The 15,885-nt window shown below is 43.2% G+C and overlaps 1 protein-coding gene and 1 long non-coding RNA gene across 3 annotated transcripts in view; one reads left to right on the forward strand and one right to left on the reverse strand.

The window, feature by feature from the left end:
• WDFY2 (WD repeat and FYVE domain containing 2) overlaps positions 1-15,885 on the forward strand; it is a 185,122-nt gene that overhangs the window by 33,428 nt on the left and 135,809 nt on the right. The window lies entirely within an intron of this gene.
• On the reverse strand, positions 716-4,666 carry LOC138446529 (uncharacterized). The gene is made up of 2 exons (XR_011259386.1): positions 4,010-4,666; positions 716-1,902 (listed from the first exon to the last, which is right to left on the reverse strand). It is a non-coding gene; the product is annotated as an uncharacterized lncRNA (long non-coding RNA).

Consider the following 15,885-nt stretch of genomic DNA (forward strand, 5'->3'; position numbering starts at 1 on the left):
GCTTCTATAACAGTGTCTGGCATGTACTTATGTTTTTGTTTTAGTGGATAAAGTAATTTATGCTAATCTAGATGGATATCTTAAGAAATGTGTACGAATTGACTGGCATATATATTGAATCTACAGGCATTTGTTGACTTCACATTCTACTAAATTTGCGAAAGATAAAAAGATTTGTTTGGGAATAGGTACTTTTAAAAAAAAATTGAGATATAGTTGATTTTCAATATCTTTTTAGTTAATTTTGTATATATTGTATGTAGTTGATTTTCAGTATTGTATTGAATAATATATTATTCAATATTATGTAAATCAGGTGTACAACAAAATGATTCAAAATTCTAATCAATTATATACCATTTAATGTTATAAAATATTGACAATATTCACTCTGCTGTACAATATATGAGAGGGCGCCCCTAGGTGCCTCCCCATAACCACTAGTTTGTTCTCTGTGAGTCTGTTTCTGGTTTTTTTATTTTTTATTTTCACATTTCACATATGAGTACTAACGTACAGTATTTGTCTTTCTCTGTCTACTTAATTCACTAAGCATTCACCTCCAGGTGCACCCTTGTTGCTGCAAATGGCAAAGTTCATCCTTTTTAAGGACTGAGTAGTGTCCATTGCGTATGTGTACCATCGTTACCCATTCATGATAGACACTTAGGTTGCTTCCATATGTTGGTGATTGTAAATAATACTGCTATGAACATTGAGGATACATGCATCTTTTTTAATTAATGGTTTCCATTTCATTCAGGTGTACACCCAGGAGTGGGATTGCTGGAGTATATGGCAGTTATTTCTAGTTTTTTGAGGAACCTCCATACTGTTTTACATGGTGGTGTACCAGTTTATATTCCCACCAACAATGTGTGGATAGGCACCTTTAAAGGAAGATTTTGTGATGACTTTTCATAAATATTTTGAAAATCCTCCTCCTTTTGCTCCTTCTAACTCTATGAAGAAAGTGTTTGTTATAAAGGAAATTTCTGTGAGGCTTTTGGTGTATTTTTACAAAACTCTAACTTAGTGAGGTTTTAATTTATATAACAAATTCTTATTTATAGTATCAGGGATGCATTTTATAACAGGAACTCTTTAGCTATGCTATTGGCTGAGTGGGAAGGTACATTTCATTAACAGAAAGGACATCTTTTTCCACAACCCCCTACACTCTTGAAGTCCAAGAGCAGAGTTCTTTTTATGTTTTCATTTTTAAAAATTTTGTGTTTACCATGGATTTTTTTTTTTGGTATCAATTTTTGTTTTTTTGCCCATGTCCCACGGCATGCAGGATCTTAGTTCCGCAATCAGGGATTGAACCCGTGCCCCCTGCAGCGGAAGCCTGTAGTCTTAACCACTCAACGACCAGGGAAGTCTCCCTTAGAGTTCTTTACTATTGTGATGTCCATCATTTAGCCAGGAAGCTTCCGGGCCTGATGGAGTTCCTCTTCTTTCTACTCTTCCTTCCTTTCCCCATAGTCCATCCTGTTTTCTCATAAATAAGCAGACTTTTCAGGTCCTTAAATTCCTCAGGATGGAACAAGATAAGACAAATGTTTCTCCTAGAATCTGAGAGGAGGCAGAAAATCCCTCCTCCTGTTTTCATCGAATGGTGGATTGAATCTCAAAAAAATCTCAAGAAATGTGTCCAGGGCCCGATATGTTTGAGATGTAGGCCAGCTTTCTAGGTCTTCCATTTTTCCATGCTAACTTGCTTGATTGCTTGGTTTTATTTTTTCTCAATTCTGTAGTTGTTAAATAGAAAACGTGCTTTGTTCTTTGTGATAAGGAAATTCGATGATAAAGGCTGACGCTGCCCATGTGTTTCTATGTAATGATAACGTCTCCTGCCATTATTCAGCAGTCTTTGCACTGATTGTAGAACTCCAGTGCCTGTGAAGAGAGCAGTCATACCTCAGCTGATGTAAGAGTTTGGGGTGCCTCTTAAATTCAAGTGACAAGCCCTGCATGGACTCAACAGAATTTTGTCTTGTCCTCAGGCCACTTGGGCTTAGTGCTACATTTTGGCAGCAGTTCCTTGAGAGTATCAGTAAAGAGAGGATATGAAAGATAATTAACATTCTTTTTGAGCACGTGGACTATGTGCCAGGAGTGTCTTATTACGCTGACCTCATTAGCAGTTTGCTCTAGGCCAACAGATGGCCTGTTTCTAAGACTCGTCAGTACCAGTGGTACTGATAATAAACTAAGGCTCAACAGTGTGGTGCTCTGCTGCTGGCCTCCGAGCTTCCTGAGGGCAAGGCCTGTGTCTTGTTCTACTGCGCATCACCCCGTAGTCCCACAGTGTGTGTCAGTCAAGTTAGTTCAATGAGGGGTTTCCCTGATGGTTCAGTGGCTAGGACTTAACGTTCCCAATACAGGGGGCCCCGGGTACAATCCCTGGTCAGGGAACTAGATCCCACGTGCCACCTCTCAGACCCAAAGCAGCCAAATAAATATTACTTAAAAAAAGAAAAAAAGGCTACTTCAGTGCCTGTGTAAGTGGATGGGTGAATGAAGGAACCAGTGGACAGAGTCAGTGGAATCACCTGGCCCCTAATTTGAAGAGCTTCATGGTTTACAAATAATTAATGGATCTTGACATAGTCAGTGGATGTGGAAATGGTTTCCTACAGTGGAGCATAATGCTGCCTGACTGCCTTGTATGAAAGGAACCTGCCTGTCTGTCCCCGTCATTCATGACATACGCCCAACCCACACTGTAAGTATGTTGCATCAGCCTGTGACTAATTAACCCATATTCTCACAGAACGTTGCTGGAATTTCCCTGAACACAGAACATCCCAGTTCTAGAAGGTGGGAGGTTTGCCAGCGCAAAACAATGAAGGCTCCTCCCAGCCCGTGGCCACTGTGATCCTAGAAGAGGGCGTGGTGGAAAGGAAGGAGCCGCATTCCTGTCATCTAGACTGCTGGAACATCTGCACCTTCCATCAGACTAGAGAAGCAAACAAAATAAGTGATGCCTTTGGCCTCTCAAAACATGACCCGGGATGGTGAGCAGAAGAGCTCCAAGCACGCAAAAGCAAATGGTACCGCGCTTTGTCTTGCTGACATTCATTCTCTCAACCCTGTCAGTTCCTTCCTTCCTCATAAGACCCACTTCTTCCAAAAGCAGGCAAAGAAAGAACTCCAGCAGAGAGTTTGGTTTAGTAGAGATTCTCCTTCTGGCCCTTCCAAAATTAAATAAGGAGCTCAGTTCCCTCAAATAGGATTGGGGACTGTTTTCATTATTCTGTGGTTTTTCCATAGAATGTGAGAGTTGGACCATAAAGAAAACTGATGCTTTTGAACTGTGGTGTTGAAGACTCTTGAGAGTCCCTTGGACTGCAAGGAGATCCAACCAGTCAATTGTAAAGGAAATCAGTCCTGAGTGTTCATTGAAAGGACTGCTGCTGAAGCTGAAGCTCCAATACTTTGGTCGCCTGATGTAAAGACCTGACTCATTAGAAAAGACCCTGATGCTGGGGAAGATCGAAGGCAGTCCGGAGAAGGGGACGGGAGAGGATGAGATGGTTGGATGGCATCACCTACTCAATGGACACGAGTGTGAACACGCTTCAGGAGATAGCAAAGGACAGAGAAGGCTGGCGTGCTGCAGTCCATGGGGTCGCAGAGTCGGACAGGACTGAGCGACTGAACACCACCACCACCACCCTATTGTGGGTAATCAGAATAAGGATGAGAAAAAACAGTGGTGACTTTCCGTACACACAGGCAGAGAGAAGAGTTCCTCGTTTCTAATAGTAGGTAATAATCGCCCTTACAAGCCCCCTCCCGGTCCGGAAATGGGGGAGGAGCTTAACCATGGTTCAACCCACTACAGTTAGTGTGATGTAATAATTTTAGTGGCGTTTAGGTAAAGGCTCACTTTGAGACATGTGAAGTGTTCTGATTCTTATATTTCCCCTCCCTCTGCATTTCTCTCTAAGATGGCATCTGGTGAGCTGGAGGTGGGGGTGGAGGGGATGTGTAGACCCACCTGGTGACCTCTGGACCCTGTCTGGCTGCGCCCTGGAGCAGCTGCCCTGGCCCGTCGCCTGGGCTGGAGGTGGCCGAGGGTGGCGTCCCTCCCTGGAGCCGGCCGCTGAAAACTCTCACTGGTGGAGCTCCTGTTCTGCTTGTCATGTTCCGTCGCACCTGGTGGGGCTCTTGGCGGGCTCCGCTGCACTTTGGCCCTTGCAGGCATGTCTCCCCGCTGGGTCTCTGCCATGTCCTTCGTCCAGCTCTCAGCCTAGCAGGCTGGTCCCCTGCCGTCTCTGTAGTGACACCACCTTCCCAGGCGTTCCCGCGGCCTTCTGCCCACCCCCACCGGCATCTCACTTCCACCCCACATCCGCCCAGGCAGGATTTTCTGGAAACAAAAGTCAGGTGAAAGTTAAATGCTGGCCGTTGTTCTGTTTGCCTTTGCTCTAGCAAAGTTGACTTTGCTGACTGACCCTGGTTTGGTGGGGTGGGCTGCGAGGCAGTCTTTCCCCAGAATCCTAAACGGGAGGCAGAGAGAAGCCCCCGCCCTCACACATGCCAAGCCGGGGAGGTTGGGACATGCTTACCCACCTCCTGCCGTGATTCCCGCTCCCCCTCTTTCCCACTTCCCTCTGTACCAGGCCTCCCTCCTATCCTCATCCTGTCAGATCCTAACTTCCTTTCCCCGCCCCACCCATTGACTGTGTCATGTGGCTTGTGGGAGCCTAGTTACCCGACCAGGAATGGAACCTGGGCAGTGAAAGTGAGCAGCTCTAAAAGTGAAAGTCATGTAGTCATGTCTGACTCTGCAATCCCATGGGATAGTCCATGGAATTCTCCAGGCCAGAATATTGGAGTGGATAGCTTTTCCCTTCTCCAGGGGATCTTCCCAACCCAGGGATCAAACCCAGGTCTCCTGCATTGGAGGCGGATTCTTTACCAGCTGAGTTAACTGCACTGCCAGGGAATTCGCCCAGAACTTGCTTTCCATGTAAAACTCGATGAGCAAGTCTCCTTGGCTTCAATATGTTTACTGAAGTTAAAGGGATTTACAAAAGGGCCTTTTCTCCGAATAAAGCCTGGAATTCCTGCTGTGAAATCCTATGCCCCTTACCTTGCCCCCCTCCCCGCCCACTCAAATTCTGCCCTAACAGAAGCCTCACTGAGCCAGACAGTTGCCTTTGATAGGTTGGTGGGGGGGTGGGGTGAGGTGGTCATGTTCAGTACAAGTAATTAATAGCATCAAAATACTCTCTTCATTAAGTGTATAAGAATTAAAGGGATCTTATTATTATTGAGACTTCTCTGATGGCTCAGATGGTTAGGAATCTGCCTACAAAGCAAGAGGCCCGGGTTCGATCCCTGGGTCGAGGAGATTCTCCGGAGAAGGAAATGGCAACCCACTCCAATATTCTTGCCTGGGAAATCCCATGGACAGAGGATCCTGGCGGGCTATGGTCCATAGTCTTCCGCACGGAGTCGGATATGATTGAGCGACTCAGTTTTATTTAAGACTACTTTGAATCGAAGGTTCTGTGGACTTTATATCTTCAACAGTGTTGCAAATAATAAAGTGGGTGCTGCCTCAACTCTCTGCGTGAAAGTTTTAAAGTACTTGGTGTGATGGTGGCCAGGCCTGTCCTTTTGTGTTCCATCAGGCACATAGGGCAATTGCTATCAGAAAAAAAATACAGAGATTAGATCAGTTCTGGAGGGACCATGTGGTACTAGTGACTCAAAATCTTGGGTGGAGGGGTTAAAAGAAAAAAAAAAAGAGCTTTGGCATTAATATGATGATGATGATGATGAAACTGCCCCAGTTAGTAATACAGTAGAATTTTCTGTTTTTAAATCAACAACAAAAAACCCAGACTTCCCTTGATCCTTGTTTCTTAATTTTATTTTATCTTTTTGCTCAACTTAATTAGATGTGGAAAGCTAAGAGCATGGCGGGGGTGGGGTGTCGAGAGAGAACGAGAATGATGGGTTATTTAGCTTCATATAAAACAGTGCATTTTAGGTTTATAAAATTGCACTGAAATTGTACGTCATTATTTTCTGTTTCACAATCCGTAGGATTAACCCCAGACTCATTTATGCTGTGCTTTCTCCCCACTTCAGGAGGCCACATGCTGGCTGTGTGGGACTTTTGTAGTGTATTTGCCTCCTTGAAGATGGTATTTGAATTGTAAAAAGATGTTTAAGTGGAGCACTTAACATTCCTCTCTGAGTTCCCAGTCCCTTCTTCTTTAGGCAGTTTCTTTGTTTTAATTCAGTTCAGTTGCTCAGTCGTGTCTGACTCTTTGCAACCCCATGGACTACCAGCCTTCCCTGTCCATCACCAACTCCCAGAGCTTGCTCAAACTCATGTCCATTGAGTCATTGATGCCATCCAACCATCTCATCCTTTGTCGTCCCCTTCTCCTCCTGCCTTCAGTCTTCCCAGCATCAGGGTCTTTTCCAATGAGTCAGTTCTTCACATCACGTGACCAAAGTATTGGTGCTTCAGCTTCAGCAGCAGTCCTTCCAATGCATATTCAGGACTGATTTCCTTTAGGATTGACTGGTTTGATCTCCTTGCAGTCCAAGGACTCTCAAGAGTCTTCTCCAACACCACAGTTCAAAAGCATCATCTTTCTTTATGGTCCAATACCTACATCCATATGTGACTACTGGAAAAACCATAGCTTTGTTGTGTCTACTAAAAAGATGTACAACTTGAGAGTTGCGAGTTAAGTTTTATTTGGGGTAAAATGAGGACTGCAGCCCGTGAGGCAGCATCTCAGATAGCTCTGAGAGACTGCTCCAAAGCAGCAGCGGGAGAAAGTCAATAATTAAGGTTTCGGTGAAGGGGGAGTTTAATACCATGAAGCGTTCATTTTACGAAAAGTTTTTTGTTAGTCATGAGGATCTGATGTCACCATGAAGGGATTTAGCGCTTCTCTAGATATGAGCCATGAAATTAAAAGACGCTTACTCCTTGGCAGGAAAGTTATGACCAGCCTAGGCGGCATGTTAAAAAACAGAGACATTACTTTGCCAACAGAGATCCATCTAGTCAAGGCTATGGTTTTTCCAGTAGTCAGTCATGTGTGGAGTTGGACTATAAAGAAAGGTAAGCGCTGAAGAATTGATGCTTTTGAACTGTTGTGTTGGAGAAGACTCTTGAGAGTCCCTTGGACTGCAAGGAGAGCCAACCAGTCCATCCTAAAGGAGATCAGTCCTGGGTGTTCATTGGAAGGAATGAGGCTGGAGCTGAAACTCCAATACTTTGGCTGCCTGATGCGAAGATCTGACTCATTTGAAAAGAAAGACCCTGATGCTGGGAAAGATTGAAGGCAGGGGGAGAAGGGGACGACAGAGGATGAGATGATTGTATGGCATCACCGACTCAATGGACATGATTTTGAGTAAACTCCAGGAGTTGGTAATGGACAGGGAGGCCTGATGTGCTGCAGTCCATGGGGTCGCAAAGTGTCAGACACAACTGAGTTACTGAACTGAACTGAGATATGGGGAAATGCAAGGATTGAGGTCACAAAATCTGTTCATAAAAGCATCCAACTATCTAAAGACCTGTCCCACCAGATTCCCGGTAGCACAGAGTGCCTCACTCCACCCTGAACTCCCTCAGGGGTTGTTGAAGGTCAATAGCTTTAAAAGCATGGGATTCAGTCTCCGTAGAGGCAGATGGCAAAGGCCTTTGTGGTTCAGTCGTTGGCAGTGCTCTTGGTAAGTGCCAGTTTGTAGTTGACAGTCAGCAAAGGAATGTCTCTGCTTTTTAATATGCTGTCAAGGTAGGTCATAGCTTTTCTTCCAAGGAGCAGGCATCTTTTAATTTCATGGCTGCAGTCACCATCTACAGTGATTTTGGAGGCCCCAGAAATAAAGTCTGACACTGTTTCCACTGTTTCCCCATCTATTTGCCATGAAGTGATGGGACCAGATGCCATGATCTTAGTTTTCTGAATGTTGAACTTTAAGCCAGCTTTTTCACTCTCCTCTTTCACTTTCATCAAGAGGCTCTAGTTCCTCTTCATTTTCTTCTCTAAGGGTGGTGTCATCTGAGGTTATTGATATTTCTCCCGGCAATCTTGATTCCAGCTTGTGCTTCATCCAGCCCGGCATTTTAATTATTGCTCCTTATTTCAGTCTTGTGAATCTGTCCAAATCTGTATAAGCCAACACCCACTGTCTTGCAGCCACTGCTCCCGTGATAGCCCTCTGGTGGGTAAATGACTGTTCTTTCCTGGCCAACAAGCACACATTTACAGTCTCCTGGAGCTCAGGGGTTCCTGGCCTCCAGGATCTAATGCCTGATGACCTGAGGTGGAGTTGATGTAATAAGAATAGAAATAAAGTGCACAAACAATGTAACACGCTGGTTTCATCCTGAAACTACCACACCACCCTGCTGTCTGTGGGAAAATTGTCTTCCACTAAACCAGTCCCTAAACTGAACTGAAACCCAGTCCCTAGTGCCAAAATGGTTGGGAACCAAAGCTATAGACCACTGGTTGGTTTCAGAGACAGCTGTGCAACAGCTGTATGTATATGCTAAGTCACTTCAGTTGTATCTGACTGTAGCCCTTCAGACTCCTCTGTCCATGGGATTCTCCAGGCAAGAATACTGGAGTGGTTTGCCATGCCCCTCTCCCTCCAGGGGATCTTCCCAACCCAGGGGAGTGAACCCACAGTTCTTATGTCTCCTGGCAGGTGGGTTCTTTACCACTAGTGCCACCTGGAAAGCTTCCAAGTTTTAAATTCTAAACCTGGGGGAAGTCAGTAACATGAAAATTAACCAGTAGGAATTTTAGGGTAACATTCTTTCATTTGTTCATTTACTGAACATTGTGAACAATATGCTTAGTACTGTGCTGGGCTGCAAGCATAAAAACACAGGACATACCATTCTTCCAAAGCTCACAGAGGCAGCGAGGTAACCAGTTACAGTAGAGAAGTTCAAGTAGAGAAAAGTGATCCAAATTGCAACACTTCTGGCCAACAGCCCACTTGTGGGATCTTAGTTCCCCAACCAGGGATTAAACCTGCGCCCTCATGAAAGCTCAAAATCCTGGCCACTGAACTGCCAGGGAAGTTTCTAAACTGCAGCACTGTTAAAAGTAAGGGTACACTTTAAAATAGTTAAGATGGTAAATTAAGAAAAACTTTTTTAAATTGGAAGATAATTGCTTTACAATGTGTTGGTTCCTGCAGTATACAGCAACTGGAATCCATAATAATTGTGTATATAGATCCCCTCTGTCTTGAGCCTCCCTCCCCTCTCCCATCCCGCCACATGTTGTATGTTTTCCTTACAATTGAAAAAAAGAAAAGGGTTAGTAGTTTTTTTTAGACCAGGACCACAGGCATACACCAGGATAGTCCTGGGCAAGCCAGGTGAATGGATAGCTTAAGAGCTATGCTAGAAGGATGGAAGGATCAGGGGGAGGATGGGGTTGGGGGGAAGCAGGGAGAATGCCTTACTTTCCTTATCTGTAAAATGGGTATGGTTATAGCACCTAATCCATAGGGGTTTTTATGAGGATTCAGTGAGTTAATTCAAGCTCCTAGAATTCTGCCTAAGAGTTCAGCATATTTTAAAAAATCTTTCCACCCATTTTTCAGTAACCACCTGTTACTTTCCTTGGTTGTAGATTTTTTTTTTTTTTTACACAGTAGCCTCTCAATGGCTGTTCGTGGTTTAATCTTTTCTTTAAAAAGTTATTTTACTTTATGTTTTATCTTTTGACTGTGCTGCATGGCACGTGGGATCTCAGTTCCCCGACCAGGGATCAAACCTGTGCCCCTGCATTAGCAGTATAGTCGTAATCGCTGCATTGCCAGGGAAGTCCCTCTGGTTTAATCTTTAGGACTCATCTAGTCTCATCAGTGAAGCCGCTCCTTTCTCCAGCATGCCACAGGTCAGAATGAACATCCTGCGGACATTTGGAAGCTACCTTATTTCTCATCCCCTCTAGAGATTCAGGATATTCTCTGGTTTCTGTCCTCCCAATCTTGTTGTCATTCCTGTCTTTCCACAACACGCAGTTTTATAGGCAAGTCTTTGTAAAGGAATGGACCCTTTTTTAAATGTATAGAAGTAATTTCTTCACCTCTCACCCCATGCTTTTAAAATAAAGGGGCAGAATAAACAGAAATAATTAAAAGACTATGCTCTCACTGTCACCTCATATTCCTTTCAAGAGCAGTCTTTGAAGTGGCTGAACCCCATTTTGAGATCGCGTAATAAGGGACGAAGGATTAGAGCAAGGATCAGGTTGGGAGACACCAATAGAAGTGAAATTGATTCATTTAATCAGAGACTACTCCAGGCACCTGCCTTTCTTGGGGTGGTTGTGGACAGATTACTGCTGGATTCTGATAGGATGAATTTGCTAAAAGCGAGAGAGAGTTCAGATTTCATCCCAGATACTCTAACCCTGTATTTCAGGCCTTGCCTGATTGTTATTCTCTATTCCCAAGAACTGTGGTCCGAGCCATCACTCTTCCACTTTTGAGACTCTTGATTTGCTTGTCCTGTTTCATTCATTGCTGGGAGTGGCAGGAATCTTATGTGCTGGCATCTTGAACAACTGCCACCTTCATTCTGTTTGTTTTAATTCTACCGGTGTTCAACAAATATTATTTGAGTTTTTGATTGTATTGGCACTATTCTAGGGAGGGGATACTACTTTTGGGGAGAAATAAACAGTGATCGTAATAGGTAAGTAAATGGTGTGTTGCAAAGTGATAAGCACTGTGGGGAAAAAAAAAAACAGAGCAGAATAAAAGGATTGGGAACACAGATGTCGGGGCAGGGAGGGAGTTGATGTTTCCAGTTTTTTATAAATGAATGGTGAGGATGGTCCTCACCGAGAAGGCAGTATTTGAATCAAGACTGGAAAGATGAGAAGGTTAGAGGGAACAGTTGGTGCAAAGGCCCTGGGGCAGAGGTCAGTGTGGGTTTTCCTGGTGGCTCAGACAGTGAAAAATGGTAAAGAATCTGCCTGCAATGCAGGAGACCCAGGTTTGACCCCTGGATGGGGAAGACCCGCTAGAGAAGGGAATGGCTACCTACTCCAGTATTCTTGCCTGGAGAATCCCATGGACAGAGGAGCCTGGCAGGCTGTGAGTCAGTTGCAAAGAGTCAGACAGAACTGGGTAACTAACAGCTTTCACTTTTCAATTTCAGTGTGGTAGGGAAGAGAGTGCTAAGAAGCGTGGCTGGGGACTGTCAAAGGGTGAAAGATTGCATTGTGGACCATTGAGAAGATGTTGGCTCTTACCTGCGGTAAAATGGGAGCCTTTGCAGAGCTTTGAGCAGAGGAGGGAGAGACTGGACTTGCTTTACCAGTGTCAGCGACTGTTGTGTAAGTGATGACTAGGTTCTGGGTGGGGGTAAGTGAGGACGGAAGCTGGGGGCCAGATCGCAGTAGGAGAGGCGATGATGACTGACCTGGGTGATGATGGCGGAGGTAGTGAGAGGTGACCTGGATTCGATCCCTGAGTCGGGAAGGTCCCCTAGAGGAGGGCATGGCAACCCACTCCAGTACTCTTGCCTGCAGAATCCCATGGACAGAGAAACTGTCGGGCCACAGTCCACGGGGCCACAAAGAGTTGGACACAGCTGAGTGACTTTCACTTATGTAATGAAAAAAATGTATGTTTATCTTAAAAGTAGTCGTTTGTCCTTAAAAAAAAGAAGGCAAAGATATTTATGATGCACAAAGCAAAATTGTTTTACCCCGCCCATGGCAGCCGCCACTCATCTTTTTTACCTATTCTTCAGTAAGATTCAATTAAAATATTCCTCAATTTGGAGGATTTCAGAATTTCAGTACAAAAATGGCAGTCACTTTATAGGATAAGTATCTCTGGACTTGAGAGCTAAGCACAAATATTACCGAGGCCAACTAAAACCCTGTGGAATTCAGCCAGGATGAGGCAACTCAGGGTATGGCCAGCCCTGGCTGAGGGCGGAATGCTGACAGCGCAGGGGTGAGGTGCAGCCAGAACTTCGGAAAGGAAACTGGTATCAACGGAGGGAATTTTCACCTGATGCAGCATTTAACACTTAGCCCTCCAGCGAGTTCCTTCCCTTGGATTAGCACTGTCATACCTTGCTAAGAATTAGTGAATTCTTCGGGCCTAGCTGGGTCGCCCAGAGTCCCCTGGCCACTAGGCCAGACCTGCTCCCACCAGCAGCCTCCTGGGGAGAGTCTGCAGGGAGACAGATGCGAAGGGATTCTGAATATTCTAGAATTTCACTTGAAAATCTCCAACTCCTAAGTAAGTGATGGAATGAGGCCTGAGTTTGTCTTTAGAACATAAAATTCTTCCACAGTACAACCCAGATCTTCTCTTCTTCTTGACAAGCACTTGTGACAGCCTTGCTCTGTGGAAGCTACACGAAGCGTCTCCTTACAGGCAAGGCTCATTAAATTGCTCCTTCCTCTTTCTCCGATCCAAAGGCGCCTCTCCAGTGACTCCAATCATTAATACCGATGGACAGTGAAATCGTTGTTGTTGTTGTTTTAAATTGTAGATGTTGATAGATTGTTTAATTTTGTATATGACGTATACTGCATTTCATAATTTATGTGCAAAATGCGGCAGGACCTAAAACAAAATGAAACCGGCCTAACAACAATTTTTATTTCAGTGAACTTTTGGTCCACAGTTTGGTGTTTCTACATTCCTCTCTTCCATGCTTCGTGTCACGTTACTGAAGACAACAATATCCAAAAAGGCAAAGATTAAATTCCGTTCCTTGTGGATGGAGAAGAGGAGACAGGATGACCTTACTTGATGGACCAGATGAAGGGCACGTGGCTGCTTTACTCTGTCATGATTTAACTGAATGGAATTTTCTTCCTTGAGGCTTTCTAATGTCTAAAAAGGACCTAAGAAACTGAGCAGCATTTTAAAAATAGGCTCATCACTAGAGATTGAGCAGCAGGATAAATTCTTTGCAGGGTTAGGCCCTCTTCAAAAGAGATCTTTGTGTGCCCAGTGGAACTTCTCTGTTTATAACTGTGATTTTCTTTTTTAAACATTTTGACTGTGATCTTAGTTCCTCTGCCAGGGATAGAACCTGCACCCCCTGCGTTGGAAGGCGAGTCTTAACCACTAGACTGATGAAGGTCCCCGCTGTGATCCATTTTGATGGTTTTAAACCATGCCTTGAAAAAAAAAAAAAAACCATGCCTTGACAGTTTTCTTGTGTATCAGATTAGGACTTTTGCTAGAGTTCTCATGTATTTTTCAGTTTTGAAGTTGAAATTCTGAAATTCAAATTTGTAGTTTTAAACTATGGAGAGGCAGTCTTGGAAAATGCCTATGAAGTTAGCTGATTAAGTGATACTCTAGGCTGGGAAGTAACTGACAGACACCAAATGGATTGTGTAAGCTTCTCTTAGCCTGCTTAGGTCTAGATGCTTATTTTCTCTGCAGTAGCTTTAGGAGCACAGATGGTTACTGGTATTATTAATTCAATACCTAAAAGAATTGGAGTCCCACGGAAACTGATGCAGTCTAACCATGAATTTGTTTTAATGTTGTCTTTATGAAATGTGAGATGAATTTGGGGTAAATTGTATTTAAATTTCCCAATTTAACGTGATTTTCGGAAAGGCTCTTGAATGATGGGATTCCTCATGGCAAAGGCTCTCTTTAGCTATTCTTACTATTCTGTGTTTATCTGTAAAGTTTGTAGTCAGTGTCATGAAATAAAAGCATGTGAAAGGGAACTGTTACATTCTGTACAGATGTTACACACTACATAGATGATAATCATTAACGACATAAGCTTTTTATATGAAACTATTGTGTGCGTAGTGGAGAATCAGAAAACTCTTACACGCAACACATCACTTTAAAAGAGTTCTATTTGGGAAGCAAGGAGAAAATACTTATGTCATTATGGCCAAGGAGTATTGAGCCCTTTTCTTCAGTAGTTCTTCTCTTTTTCTTCATATATATATATTCAGTTTATGCACATATTGCATTCTTTAAAATATATGGAAAGTACAAAAGTCTGTAAAGCAGGATCCCGCCATCTTGGAACAACCAGTAATAAGAGATTTTTCTTAACTCTTGTTTTCTTCTGATTTTAGTATAGTTAAGATCTTTTAATATACATGGTCTTATCAGCCTTGTATTCACCTGTCATGATTTTACCAGCACAATGAAGGTGATAGGATGGAAATATGAAGCCTTGGCCACTAAGGATTTATTTGAGCTATTGAATCAACCTGGAACTGCCTGCCTTCTAGTCTTTTTGTTTAAGTCACTTTGGGTATTCTGTTATTTGCAGCTTAGTTCGGGTTCAGTTCAGGCACACAGTCATGTCCGACTCTTTGCAACCCCATGAACTGCAGCACGCCAGGCTTCCCTGTCTATCACCAACTCCCGGAGCTTGCTCAAACTCCATTGAGTCAGTGATGCCATCCAGCCATCTCATCCTCTGTCGTCCCCTTTTCCTCCTGTCTTCAGTCTTTCCCAGCATCAGAGTCTTTTCAAATGAATCACCTTCACCTTCGCATCAGGTGGCCAAAGTATTGGCGCTTCAGCTTCAGCACCAGTCCTTCCAATGAATATTCAGGACTGATTTCCTTTAGGATTGACTGGTTTGATCTCCTTGCAGTCCAAGGGACTCTCAAGAGTCTTCTTCAACACCACAGTTCAAAAGCATCAGTTCTTCGGTGCTCAGCTTTCTTTATGGTCCAACTCTCACATCCATACATAACTACTGGAAAATTTGCGGCTCACATCATCCTAAACGGAGGGAACTGTCTTGAATTAATTCATTCTTTCTATGTATAATTTCTTTTATAAATGTGAATGGAGAATAAATGTCCACAAACGGAATTTCTGAGTGATAGTCAATATCTTGTAATAACCTATAATGGAAATGAATTTGGAAAAGAATATATATGTGTATAACAGAATCACTTTGCTAACACCTGAAACATTGTAAATCAACTATTGAAAAGTGTGTGTGTTAATCGATCAGTCGTGTCTGACTCTTTGGGACCTCATGGACTGTAGCCTGCCAGGCTCCTCTGTCCATAGGATTCTCCAGGCAAGAATACTGGAGTGGGTTGCCATTCCCTTCTCTAGGGAATCTTCCTGACCCAGGGATTGAACCCTGTTCTCCTGCACTGCAAGCAGATTCTTTACCATCTGAGCCACCAATCAATGTATTTCAATTAAAAAAAAAAAAAAAGAAAAACAATTCTCCTTGTAACTTGGGAGTGTTATGTCCAGTTTTTGTTCTAACTGTGGGTACTTTTAAAATTTGTAGGTATCATTGGAACAGTATCTGGATTCCCTTACACCATATGCTTCAGCACATTCTTTCCTCCCTTCCTTCCTCTCACCCATGACTTTTGTTGAAATAATTAGAAATGTTTGTCCACACTTTTTTGTTTAATAATTTGCTCCTTCAGCATCCTTGTTGATTATTTCTCTCATGATGTCAACAATTAGCATACACAATTTAGACCAGGCTAGTTTCACTAGTGTTACTGCTCACTGCTACTTCTTTTATGCTTCTGTATGCCTGCACTGAAGATTTCTATACTCCCTTAAGATTTTTTTTTTCCCTGAAAAGATAGGTGGAAAGTATATTTTTGAGTCCTTTTATGTCTATTAATAGCTTTCTTCTGCTTTATAATTAATGATAGGTATATTATAATTTAATAATAAAATAAAATAATTATTTTCATAATAATTAAAAATTTCTAATTCTTAGACCACAGTCTTTTTCCTTCTAAGTTCTGGAAATCTTACTCCTTTGTCTTTCACAGCCAGTATGGCAGCTGAGAAGTCCGATGTCCATCTCATTCATAATCCTTTTTTAGTTTTTATTTTATTCAGTGTTTAGTG

The sequence above is a fragment of the Ovis canadensis genome, chromosome 10 (assembly GCF_042477335.2).
Source record: "Ovis canadensis isolate MfBH-ARS-UI-01 breed Bighorn chromosome 10, ARS-UI_OviCan_v2, whole genome shotgun sequence".
NCBI lineage: Eukaryota > Metazoa > Chordata > Mammalia > Artiodactyla > Bovidae > Ovis > Ovis canadensis.